At 43.5% G+C, this 14,030-nt stretch overlaps 1 protein-coding gene across 18 annotated transcripts in view; it reads right to left on the bottom strand.

Moving 5' to 3' along the window:
• Positions 1-14,030, bottom strand: part of ZNF532 (zinc finger protein 532) — a 109,182-nt gene that overhangs the window by 69,640 nt on the left and 25,512 nt on the right. Inside the window, exon 3 of one of the 18 annotated variants that reach the window (XM_058557225.1) lies at positions 9,191-9,263. The exons of the other annotated variants lie outside the window; for them this stretch is intronic. The gene's annotated coding sequence lies outside the window, so the exon portion shown is untranslated. The remainder of the gene's footprint in view (positions 1-9,190; positions 9,264-14,030) is intronic. 18 annotated transcript variants of the gene reach the window in all.

The raw sequence follows: 14,030 nt of genomic DNA, 5'->3' as shown, positions 1-14,030 counted from the left end.
ATGCTGCCTTCACAGTCAAATACTCCTCACTGGCACAAATCCTGTACCTCCCAGCTCCATCGCAGCCCCTTTGCAATCCACTCTTCTGAAGCCACTGTTAAAATCCAGGCTGTGGGAGGGGATCTAGGGGGTGGTGGAACTGTTCTATATCACAATTGTGGGGGTGGATACACACTTCTATGCATTTGTCAAAACCCAGGGAATTATACTGCATGTAAATAAAAAAAAAAAGCAACCAGAAACGAGGGGAGGCCCAAAATGAAAGACCAATTGTAACAAAGAACCTACCTATGTTACAGGAGAATAACATAACCATGCTGAAGAGGGTAGGGAAGAAAGGAACTAACCAAAGGAACTTCAGAAAACAAAATGTTGACCGTACACTGTAAGGCTACAAAGAACAAATAAAGTCTGTAATCTGGTTAGCGGTATTATACCAATGACAATTTCTCAGTTTTGATAAGTGTGTTGTAAGTCTGCAAGGTGGTTAGGGAAAGTTCGGTAAAGGGTACGTGGAAAGTCTTTGGACTGTTTTTGCAACTTTTCTATAAATTAAGATTATTCCAAAATCAAAAGTTAAATGAAGATGCATATGCTGTCACTTAATAGTGTAGAGCTACTAAATGAAAGAAAGCAAGTGCCTCATAGCTAGAACGCGCCCTGAGTGGTCCACTGCGACTCTTCGCTCCCTGCGCCCGTGGCCTTGCTCACTGCCCGTGGCCTTTCAGCAGAACTTCATTCTCCAGCCGCCCCATCCTCTCACCGCCAGGAGCCCACCGCACCGCCGCCGACTCCCCAGCTCTTCCCCTTCTCCCCTCGTCGGTCCCTTCGGACACTGTCATCCACCTTTGTTTAAAAGCAACGTCAGCAACTCCTGTGGTCACAACAATCGCTTATATTCACAGAACTCACACATTTCTACATGCAGCCCTAATTCTGCTGTATGAGCCACCTTTCCAACTGCCGGTTTTACATTCCACTTGGCTCGCCCAACCGTATGTCAAACTTAACTAAAGCCCTGTTCCCCCCCAACCTGTTCCTCCTCTGCGACCTATCTGTGTTATGTTACCTTCTCTAGGAAACCTTCTCTAGGAAAACACTAAAAACCCTCAGGCAGCATTTTACACAGACACTATGAAAACACAACCACTAGTTCTGTAGGATCTTATTAGGCTTTTCACAAACACAAGACTGAAATACATTTGGTAAATGCCAGATTTTTCTACCTTGAACAGATTTCTTTTGGCAGGACAGGACAGCCTCTATTATGCTAACGAACATTATAAATCTCCAAGGAGAGGGATGCAATAGTTCCCAAATTTTGATCTAGCCACAAGTCATTTTTTCTGATCCATGAATACAAACGCCAAAATGATTTCCCAAAAGGCTGCACCAATTTCTGTTGCTGTCATTATGCATTAGAGTTAAAGTGCATCCTATCACCCAACTTTATAAATATTTATTACCTAACACCTAAGGTGACAAAAAGATGACTTATTATATACCAATTTCTACCTTATTATTAGAAAGTTTAAACTTTTTCCCATACAGCTTGCTTACTAGCTGTAAAAGAAATATCTGTCCCCTGAATGATGAATAAATGCATGGAGGGGGATGATGAATTTCCTATTTACTTCTTTCTGCAGCTCTATGAAATAACTTACCGAGCTACACTCTTGTCACTTAACTAACAAGCAAGAGCATACAAAACCCATCCATACATTCCCTAAAATAAATTAGCTTCTATGGACAAATCCTGGCAAAGAGAATGAGCATTTAGTGTCCCAGCTACACAACACACAGACAACAGCTGGGAGGGCACAACCCCCATTCCAGCACTGTTCCACACGGGCACCAACATTCCCTTTGCTCTCTGGCTTCTTTGTGTTGGAAAAACTTCCACTTAAAAAATGAGGATAACAGCATATACCCAACCCCAGGCACTTGAGGAGGGAGGGCTGATAGTTAGAGGGAACACTGTCATAATCAAACACATCGCACGGAAAGTGTAAAATTCAAACGAGGAGCGGCCAGTGGTCAGAGAATTTCAAGGAATGTTCTTACTCTTTTCATCCCACAACCAGACAAGAGACGTCCCTGGCCCAGCAGTCAGGACCACATTGTGGAGAACAGTTTGCAATAATTAACCTTCCTCCTCACAGGGCATCTGGATTTGAGCAAGAGAAGGAAAGAACCTAAGTAGGCAGCACTCTCAGGTGGGAAGGCTGATACCGAGGGGCTGAGGGTGGGAGGTCTAACACAGAACCCATGGGCTGAGGTGTGAGCCTTGGTGGGATGAGAGTCAGAAGCCGAGGCACAAATGACCCACCAGGTCAGAACCAGGGCGGTAGATGGAAGAGACGCCCAGACCAGAGGTACAGTGGCACCATCCTCACCTGAGCCCACCTGAGCCCTGCAGCCCCCAAATCACAACAAAATGACAAATTCGCATGGATACAGCACTTCACAGTGTGCAAAACATCCCACAAGAACCAGCAGCAACCTTGGCAGTCATATCTGAAAGGACTCCGGTTTCTCTGTGTCCTGCTGAAGATGGGCTCTGACCTCCGTAGATGGGTGGAAGGTCAGAGAAGGTGTGACCTGAGAGTTGTGCCTTCTCCAAATCCTCAGAACCCCTGCAGGTAAGTTTTCCCCATGAGAGCTCCGAGAATTACATAGAAGTCTAAGTCTTGAGTCTTAGTTAATAAAAAAAACAATCAATAATTAATGCGATGTGGGGAACAGAAAATAATATCTACCTCTGCCTGTTTTGAGACAAGGAGAAAAGAAGAGCATATTCATTTCAGCCTACAGTTTACTCACACTTAAAAGCAAGAAAGTGGTTCTGATTTAGGGTTTCTCATAAAGCACAAATACAGGAAAGAAATTACATCCTGAAGATGTGAATTTTACATTGCTCCAGTGGCCTACACTTTAATTAATCTCTTTCATTTTACTATCTCACTACCTTTGGCATGCTCTATGATCCAAGCTGCGCCTTAAACTAAGAATAATAAATGCAAATCCCTAGCTCCCGAGTCCATTTTATCTCATCTGTTTATTTTGCCTTGATAAAAGCTAATGTTCAAAATTTAATTTTAATAAGTTTTTAACTATCTCCCTAAGGTTCATAAATCTGTAGAATTCTTGGAAACTGCAACAAAAGATACAAATCACGGACCAAAAATATGGATTGACCCAAATTCAGCCTTTATAGCCAGATTCCTATGTAGTGTCAATACTGGAATTCAGATCTCATAAAAAAAGCAGCTTAATTCCCCAACCAAGGAATAATAATTTTTTATTGATCTAGTCTTCTAAAAATCTGACAGCTATAAAGCCAAATCTAGGCAATCTTGTGGAAAGATTCAATAGGAAAAAGAACAAAGTGAGTCACGTGAGAAGGTGAACCCAGAACTGGTGGAGACGTCTGGCAAAGACCAAATGTGAGGACACCCAACACCAGATCTTGGTTTCTAACATCATTCTCCACTACAAGGAAGCACGTCTCCTTGGAGAAATGGCCAATTCGAGGACTGGGCAGGAAATGCACAAAAGGAGCCTGGAGCATCTCATAGTGCCAGAAAGCAAGGAAGTGCTACAAACAAAACAAGCTACACTGATAGAGGCATGTCAAAGGGACAGAGGTCAGCTGAAAGAGCTCCCAGTGGCCAAGCCGGTACAATCTGAGCAACAAATAAAACTACTGGATTATCACCCAAAGTATAAAATAACTATCCATGAGTCCATACTGATATAAATAATTGAAATGACTGAATAAATAAATGGGGAAAAGCAGACAAATCTCCTGTGCAGAAGAATTCCTAATAATTTATGTAGATGCCCTGCCCTTACAGAGGTGAAGAAGAACATGTCACTTCTTAAGCGACTTTCTTCCAAAGAGAGAATGGGAAGGGGAGAGAAAAGAGTAACTTTACAGTGGAAAAGCCCGACAAACACTCTCTGAGCCGGGTGACGAAGGTCAACACCAACAGTAGTAAGTCATATGGACAGGTCGTCCCGTTGATGGGATGAGAACGGCACGTCATCCCAGAAACCCATTACCCCAGCCTAACCGAGAGAAAAACATCAGGTAAGTCCCAACGGCGGGACACTCTACAAAGTATCTGACCAGTACTCCTCAAAATTGTCAAGGCCACGAAAAACAAGGCGAGCCTGAGAAAATGTCACAGTGAAGAGAAGCCTAAGGAGATGTGACGACTAAACGTAATGTGGTGTCCTGGATGGGATCTTGGGTCAGAAAAAGGACATTAGATAAAAACTGAGGAAATCTAAATAAAGCATGGACTTTAGTTTTTTTTTTAAAAATGAGTAAGACAGAGATAATGACTAGTTAGGAGAGCGGAGGAGTATTAACACGCAAAGAGGGGAGTTGGGATGAGCAGAAGACAGGTACAGCCATCTTTTACCTCCACAGAATGCTGGCGCATGGCATTATAAACAAGAAATAATTCCTAAAATGTTTCAATAACAGCTCTGTATATGTGGAGATTAATTTTCCATTTTGTCCTCTTACCAACAAGTTCCCTCAAGGTCACTCACAGACTAATCAAAATGACTTAGCAACTTTTAAACCAAAGTTTATTAGAAATAGAATTTCCAAAAGTTCACATTCTCCCTGCTTTTTGCACACAGAATGATTGAGATGATCTTCCACAACTAGAGAGAGCCCCTGTCTGTGGCCAGAGACGATAAATGATTTATTTGGTTTCGCTTTTTGCCCAGTAGTGGGCAACATGACAACTGGGTCATTGATAGTTTAATATATAAGACAACAGCCTATAAAAAGTAGGTCCCACTTAAAGATTTGGTTGTACAGTCACAAGGAAAGAAATGAATCGTTTACTCCTCTCACCATCCTTCCGGTATCTTCTAACAAGGCCCATCTTTCCTTCCATAATAGCAATATAACTGGGTTTTGCCATTCCAAAAATTAACAGCCATAAATGGGAACTACTGTTTCTCTTTTTTTTTTTTTTTGGTGAGGAAGATCGGCCCTGAGCTAACATCTGCCAATCCTCCTCTTTTTGCTGAGGAAGACTGGCCCTGGGCTAACATCCATGCCTATCTTCCTCTACTTTATGGGACACCGCCACAGCATGGCTTGACAGACAGTGCGGCGGTGTGCACCCGGGATCCAAACCGGCAAACCCCGGGCCGCTGCAGCGGAGCACGCGCACTTAACCGCTTGCACCACCAGGCTGGGCCCCCTACTGTTTCTCTTTAAATAAATTATATGCAGTATAATTTCCCAATCATACACTAAAATCCACATATATCACAAAGCCAATGTAATTAATGGCCCACACACAGGAAAACAGAGCAAGGTATACATTTAATTTTTTAAAATTGTGATAAAATATACATATAACATTTACCATCTTAACTATATACAATAATTTTTATATGAAGAGCATGTAAAATAATAAAAGCCAAAATGCTACCTACTATTACTAAGTGAAGACATGCAGAAGAATAAAAAGCAATTAGTTGAGCTGTCCCCAAATGTAATCTAATCTTTGTTTTTTTGTGAAACATCCAGTAAAAGTGCCTGGGGAATATTTACAATCAGATATCCCAAAATCATTTCAAATATCTTCAACTGAATTTGCCGTCTATTCCTCAAAATCGGACTTCCTCTTTCTGTACTGTTACTCTCTGAGGCACTCAAACTGAGAATTTCACCTCTAATTCTTCTCTCTCACCAAGTCCTGTCCATTTTCCTTGGCAATGTTACATCCATCCCCTTTATAATCCCTGTTACTCCTCTAGTTCTGGAACACTTCATCTTACATCTAGCCGGCCCTGGTGGTCTGATGCTTAAGATTCGGTGCTCTCACCACCATGGCCCGGGTTCATTTCCCAGTGAGGGAACCACACACCTGTCTGTCGGTTGTCATACTGCGGCGGCTACACGTTGCTGTGATGCTGAAAGCTATGCCCTCGGCATTTCAAATACCAGCAGGGTCACCTATGGCGGACAGGTTTCAGCGGAGCTTCGAGAATAAGACAGACTGGGAAGAAACACCTGGCCACCCACTTCTGAAAAAACTGGCCATGAAAACCCTATGAATAGCAGCAAAGCACTGATAACTGTGCTAGAAGGTGCAAGGATGGTGAAAAAAGACCGGACAGGTTTCCACTCTGCTGTACACAGGGTCGCTAGGAGTCAGAATCGACTCGATGGCACTAACAACATCTTACATCTAGACAAATACAATACCCCGTTCTCCATTTCTCCATCCTCTCCTTCAGAACTGCCAGATTAATCTTTCTAAAACTCCATTTTAATCACATCTGTCACTCCCCTCTATGGAAAATCTTTGAATCACCTTCCAAATTAAGTCCAACTCCTTGGCCTGAGACCAAAGACCCTTCCAGTCACAGCCCAACCTGCTCTGCTGCAGCCCTACAAGTACTTTGTGCAGATGCACCTTTCCTTCTTGGGCCATGCTATTCCTTGACCTAGAATGCCACGCACACACGCATACACTCACACTTCCATTAGCCAGGTACAAAGAACCCATTCCTCAGGTTCTTCTGAAGGAAGAGCCTCAATTTCCTCATCCTTAAAATGGGAACTGATGATAATAGCCATATTATAGGGTTGTTGTATAAATGAAAACAAATAGTATATACGGAAAGCACCAAACGCGTAGGCATTAAAATGTTATTTTCTATTTGTTAGAATAAGAAAACAAAATAGAAAAAAAGGAAAACTGAATCAATGTTTTTGAGATGAGCAAGTGAAATAGTTTTGAGGTGATGACGGTTTGACTGGAGGAGGAGGAGGAGGAGGAACATTCTTGGGTACTTCACAGAGTGATGGCACTGGTTCCCCATATCTCATTTCATTTCAAAACGTTTGGCCTTTTTCCTAACGTGGATGTGCCTCCAGTCCTACTCTAGGTATCAGCCATTGGTAGGGTCACCTCGAGTTTATACATGGAAAAGAATGCAATTTCCTCTTAAAGGGCAGCAAAATTTCAATTCACAAAGCAAAATACCTCAATATGTCTCTCTGACTGTCCTGTGACCCTTTCTCTTAATTTCAAAACTCCGTCTTCCCAGTCAAGCATAACCAAGAACTGGCTGTGATCTGTACTGCTGTGTCTAACCCTGGCCCAACCCAGACCTCTAGACCATGTTCACACACTGACTGACGGCTGCACAGGGCCCCGGCTCACAGACCGGGCCCCCCAGAGGGCTGAGCGCCAGCACGAGCAGCCACAGCACGACATGGGTGGATGAAAGCCAGGCGAGGAGCCCTCAACATAATCCCCCTAGCTAGGAGCCTCCATCTGGAGGAGCAGGACCCAAGGCCTAAACCAACGCTCCAAGAGAAGCTGGAGAAAACCAGCAATGGAGAGACGGCTTGCAGACAAGTCACAGCAAAAGTGGAGTAAGAAGTCCTCGTCATGTTGTAGAGCTAGCTGCCACAGCCACCTCGCTCTCTGGCAAGTTGAGTGGGTGCCCCTTCCTCAGGGAAAGAGGAAAGGAGGCAGCCTTGGAGGTGGGAAAGGAGAGTACCACAGCCTGGCAGGCTGTAAGAGCAGGGGGTGAGGTGCGGAGCCAACACAGGAATCCTGGAGGTCCAGAAGAGAGGGGGGACAGGGCTCCCCAGCAGCACACGCAAGAAGAGATTAGTGTCCACTCAGGACAATCCCGAAGGCCACACTAACTTGTGAGTCCACTCCTGCAGGTATATTCGTCATCATCTGTAACAGGTGCCGTTGTCTGTCTGTCTGTCTGTCTGTCTTCTCTCCCTACCCGGTTCAGTCAGAGCCCAAAAGTCCATTTTCTAAAACTGCCATAGCAGTGCTCTCCCAAGAGCAGGCATTGACTAAATAGTAAATGCATGAGAGTAAGATCTATTAAGTCACTGAAAGTAGTATCTACTTTCACAAGCTCACAGCCTCTACTTCCTCAACCTAGAAGATACTTTGGGGCCTGGATTCAAAGGCGGCTTCCAGCTCCCCTGTACAACCACTCTTCAGACACCTGAAAATTGCTAGAAGCCAAGAGGACGCGAAGGCCACTATCTGGGCTTGGCAACTCCCAGCTCCAAAAGATCAGAAGTTCAGGTCAACGAGAAAAAAAGAGAGAGAAAATACGGAGTAAAATTCCCACATCTGTCAGAGGGTACTTTAGTCAATCCTCAGAATGCAGAAGTAGAGAAACAGGCAGAATGATTTTTGTATTTTAATATTTTATACATGGCAAGAACTTTCCACAAAAGAACGTTGACTGAATTTATGAGTTTTTCCCTTCCCTCCTGAAATCCTACAAATACGACAGTAAAATATTTTTAAAAAGATAAAAATAGGCAAATACACAGAGACAGAAAGTAGATTTGTGGTTGCTGAGGGCTGGGCGGTTGGGAGAACTGGGGAGTGACAGCCAAAAAGTACAGGGTTTCTTTTTCAGGTGAAGTAAGGTCCTAAAATCGACTGTGCAGATGGTTACACAACTCTGTGAACAGACTAAAAACCACTGAACATTCTCTATAAATGGGTGAACTGTATCTCAATAAAGTTGTTACCAAAACAATATATACATATATTATATGCCCACCAAGGACAAGGCAGTGAGAATGATGTCAGAGCCAGTGTAAGACCCCAATAAAGTTGTGGGAAAAGGAAGAGGACGGTGGAGTGGCAGCCAGCTCAGCAGGGTCGAGAAGTTACGTCCCAGGGTCTTGCAGGAGGCTGCCGCAGAGATGGAGGACGGTTAATCCTAGGGAACTCCAAGGAAGCTCAGGCTTTGGAATCAGCAAAGGAGACACCAAGCATGGAAGGAGGAGTGGGGTGGCACTGAGAGCAGGGAGTGGATGGAAGTCAGTACACAGAGCCCTCGAACAATCCCTTGCCCCTCTGCAACCTGGGACAGCCAGGCAAGGGCAAGAGGGAAATTCTCTGCATTATCCAAGGCAGGGAGGCTCGGGATCAGAGCCCCCACGGTGAGGTGTGAGACGGAAAGCCTCGCCTTCCGTTTCCTCCACTCCTAAGGCTAAAAGCCAAGTTTATTCCTCAGGCAGGAGAATAAACGAGTCTCCTAAGAAACAAAAGCTCCAGTGGAAAGATTCCGGATGCTGACTTGTGGGATCCTTCAATGGAGAGTCCGGCTCCACACGTAACCACAGGGAAGCCCCCCAAAGGACAGGTCTCACCTGTGCGAGCAGAGCTTCCAATCAGCTTCTCACAGCCTCATCCTTAAATAAGATCGCCAGACCTGCCGGAAAGCTTCCAACATGAAAGAGAACAAAATAAACAAAAGAAGAAAATAAAAAAAAGAAGACAAAAATGCCGCCAAGAGTGGAAGAATACATATATATATATATATATTTTCACACAAATAGTATCTTCAGAGAAAAAAGAACAGGAAGTTATGGAGAAGCACCCAAAGAACAAGAAGGAGCTTTTAAAAATAATAAACCCTAATAGCTGAAATAAAAGATAAAACAGGTGAAAAAAAATAGTCAAGGAAATCAGGCTATCTCCCAGAAAGTGGAACTAGAAAAGAGATCCGGACAATAGAAGAGAAAAGGCACAAAAATTAAAAGTTCAATCCAGTTGGTCCAACATCTGACTTAATAAGAGTGTTTCAGAAAGAGAAAACACAGAGAGGATATTATCAAAGAAAAAATACAGGAATATCTCACAAGACTAAAGAAGCCAAGTCTCAGATTGAAAGAGCCCTCACAGGAATGCCAGATAAAATACAGGACACCCAGTTAAATTTGAATTTCAGATAAACAACGATTAATCTTTTCGTAGAAGTATGTTCCATTGTTTATCTGGGCATCTTGTATTTTTTATTTGCTAAATCTGGCAACCCTCTACCTCTGACAGCCTAGCACATCAAATGAAAAAAGTCCACACCATAGCAAAATTACAGAACACCAAAAATGTAAGATGCACCACAAACAACCGTATAGGGCTCAGTGTGCCCCAGGCCCTGTTTGGAGAGCTCTGCACATTGCATGAGTCACCACAACAGCCAGCAGGCACTTGGTACCTCCAGACAGAAGGAGCCTCTGCCCTGGGCCCGAGTTTAGATGACCGACTCATCCAAAGTACTAAAACACAGAGAACTTTTTTTTTTTTATCTTCAATCTCATAGAAAAGTTTTGTTTTTGTTTTTGTTTTTAATTTTGGAAACTGGCTGAGTGAATGGGAATTACGGGAAAGAGACAGATGACGGGGGAGGTGGCATGTGTGTGCAGATCACAGCCTCTGCTCTGACCACTCCCTGTACAGAAGGTACAGGTTTGGGGAGGTGCTTACAACTGCCTGGAAATCTTCACTCAGAAAAGTTAGGCGTGGGGAAGTTCAAGAAAGTTATCCTGGATGGAGAATCCACCCATCCAGGCTCCCTGGGAAGCCTGAGTGGCTCAGTTCACACTGGGTTCAGCGGGTCCAGGCCCAGCATCCACCGGGGCTGCCCAAGCCGATTCCTTTGTCACTCAGCTCACAGGGCTGGTCCAAGGTTGAGGGTATCTTCAGATCTGGGTCTTGAGGGACACGCCTGAGGAGCAGGCTTCAAGGCCCTGGGTGGGAACAGGGGCCAGGCCATAGATACAGCTTGATTTATAATTTTATTTATTTATTTATTTCCCCCCAAAGCCCCAGTAGATAGTTGTATGCCATAGTTGCACATTCTTCTAGTTGCTGTATGTGGGACGCAGCCTCAGCATGGCCAGAGAAGCAGCGTGTCAGTGCACGCCCCGGATCCGAACCTGGGCCACCAGCATCGGAGCGCACGCACTTAACCGCTAAGCCACGGGGCCGGCCCGATACAGCTTGATTTAAACCTTTTAAATATTTAGGCATATGGCATATACCTCCTAAATATTTAAATATATCTTTTAAATATTTCATTATACCTTTTAAATATTTAGCCATCTGGTCTCCATTTGGACTCCTGACCCCAGCCATGCAACATTAAGGGCAGGCCTGGGAGCCATTATTATTATTATTCCTGTTTTATATATTAGGCAGAGAAAGTTTAAGTATCTTGCCCACGGACACACGGCCAGTAAACGGTAGAGGACAGAAGAGAACTCAGACCTTCTGCCTCCACAGCCCAGGCTCATAACCTCTATCAGAACAGAGAGTCAGGAGGTAACACCTAAAGCGAAGAAGTCCAAATTTGGCAGTGTAAGTATATTAGTTAGAAATAAGAAAGTCAATAACAGAAAAACAGATCCAAGAGTTGAAACTGATACAGACTGGAAAATACTGTTTGATTTTTTTTTTAATCTATGTACATGTATTATTTTGACAAAAAAATTAAAATTGTTAAAAAGAGTTAAGTAATAATCTTAACTTCACATCTCCTTCTTCAATGTAAGCAACGTAAAAATAACTCTGTTCCTTCATGCCTCCTCTCTCCAAAAACACATAAAACATACTCATGGCTTTTCCTAATGTAAATGCAAATCCGTCATAATAAGAAAACAGTTTACTAATTGTAACTCTTAGGGTGTTAACGCGTTTCGTGTCGTCTCAAAATTATTTACAGTGAAATACAGAAAATCCCATTATTTTTCAGAAAATGTTATATAACTGAAAACACAGAAATAGTCATTTTTGATTACAAAATAAGGTTTCACGAATATTCACAAAGAATTTTTGAATGTATTTTTCTTTTTTAGGTCTCTTTTTCCCAACTTCAATGCATTTAGAAGACCCTGTTACTCAGTGATACTTAAAGGGAAGGAAAAAAGCCGCGGAGAAAGAAAAGCCTTCAGCATCCAACTACTTTTAGATTATCTATCTATATTCCAGAAAGCTGCAGAGCTTACCAAATTATTTAACTCACAAACAGCTGAACTGTTCCATCAAACTTACCAACTCTAAGAGCACGCATTATGAAATGTTAATAACAATTCCCCTTTAGACCAGAACCAATAACAAAGAGAAACTCCAACCCAGAGAATTTTTTGTGTTTCTTCAAGCCCTAGGGGGGAGAAATAGAAAGAAAAAAGAAAAAGGCTTACGACCTAAGACTTGACCCCAGAACAAAACCAGGGCCCTTTGAAGAATGTAGTCGGTGAGGCCTTTTATGTCTCCAGCTAACCAGGCTGCCCATTTTAAAATGTAGGGTCGCACAGGGCTGGGGTCTCATCTCCCAACATGCTCTTTTGCTGGTGTGTCTTCATGCACTCCCTTCCTCAGCCTAGTCTACCTTCTTCCTGTTTCAAGCCTCCTGAAGACACCTCTCTACAACTGAGTAATCCCAACCTGCTTCAATGCATCCAATTTATTGGTCTTTTCAATACTCATGTACATCATGTGGTGGTGTTTTCTTTATGTAATGTCTCTCAGGAAGGATCTGAAGTAGTTTGCAGTAAAGATATATATCTAAGCACCAGAATCTGTTCAGAGGGAAGGAAGACAAAGGTATTCACTAGGATGCGCATGGCTGGAGATGTTTCGATGCTGCAACCCTCCGCCCCCAACTTCCCACCCCAGACACCTGGGAGGGCGCCACTGCATCACAGCAGACACGCCAGATAAAAACTGCCGCACTTTCCACTTATCTGAGGTGCCCAGAAGAGGCAAATCCACCGAGACAGAAAGTAGAATAGAGGTTACCAGGGGCTGGGGGGAGGTGGGAAGGGAGAGTTATTGCTTAATTGGTTCCGAGATTTTGCTGAAGGTGATGAAAAAGTTTTGTTGAGGGTGATGTATTTAATGCCACTGAATCGTATACTTACAAACGGTTAAAATGAAAACTATTGTTATGTATGTTTTACCACAATTTAAAAACAAAAAACCTGCTGCATTGAACAGGCAGGACAAGTTACAATGAATTAAAAAATGAAGATTCTAGAAATGTATTCTAATATCTGGTACCCTTTTGTGACATCTTTAAGGAAATGGGCTGATAAATATCAGCAGAGGGCTAGTAACCTTTAACAATCAGCAGTTGGAGGGGTAGGGAGACCTGATTTTCAGCGTTTATCTATTTCTATGATTTAAATATTCCCACCATGATACATTTCAAGCAACTAATACGACGTCACTGGTGGGCCTGAGAAGCGGTACATGCAATGGGTTGGTGAGCCGGTGAGGGGCAGCTCCAACACGCCAAGTCATCTCTACATCACTGTTTCCCAAAATGAGTTCTGTTTACAGCTATCGGGAGGGAAGGAAGATTCTAGGGTCAAATAGTTAAACAAAGTTTAACCTGCTTTCTTTACCACAAGACTTCCCCAAATCTTTATCCCCATCTCCTTTTGAGATCTATAATATAGTAAATGTGCATTTTGAATCACAAAGAAGAGTGGGAGTATGACATGTTTACCAACCCTATCTGACCTCTGGACCCTTTCTCCCTTCTAAGAGCATCTCAGAGGTACTCCATGCCTTTTGGAAAATGCGGCCTTAAAGAAGCGAGTCTCTCGTTTGCAGCCGACAAGCAGACATCACCACACAAAGCAGAGATGGCCAGGCATCCAGAAGATGCCTACTCCTCTGTAAGGCGCCACCAATACTGGCTGTGATGGGTGCCCTGTTAGACAATCCAAGTGGGGCAAGCCAATTTGGGTCAAACTTTAGTGACAATTTACACAGAAAAGCCAAATTATAGCCTCTGCTCATTGGCCCCGGGCCACAGGGATGTGGGGGAAGAAGAGGAACATTCAGGCACAATTTCTTCTGGCCTTTTCTGTGGGATATTCACTTTTCTCCAAGTCCTACAATGCATCACTTATGATTCCACTAGCCCTCCAAACAAACCTTAATGTACATTAATTTCTACGATATTCCAGCTAAGGCACAATATTAACCTAGCTAAAACTGCCAAGATATCTAGAAAAAATTGATAGGCTAGTTCTGTTCATAAAACGCCAACGAGTTGGGGCCGGCCCGGTGGCACAGCGGTTAACTGCGCGCGCTCTGCTTTGGTGGCCGGGGTTCGCAGGTTCGGACCCCGGGCACGCACTGACACACTGCTTGTCAAGCCATGCTGTGGTGACGTCCCATATAAAGTAGAGGAAGATG

Source organism: Diceros bicornis, chromosome 16 (genome assembly GCF_020826845.1).
Source record: "Diceros bicornis minor isolate mBicDic1 chromosome 16, mDicBic1.mat.cur, whole genome shotgun sequence".
NCBI classification, from domain to species: domain Eukaryota; kingdom Metazoa; phylum Chordata; class Mammalia; order Perissodactyla; family Rhinocerotidae; genus Diceros; species Diceros bicornis.
The sequence above is the reverse complement of the archived record's forward strand: the minus strand, read 5'-3'. Positions and strand labels throughout refer to the sequence as shown.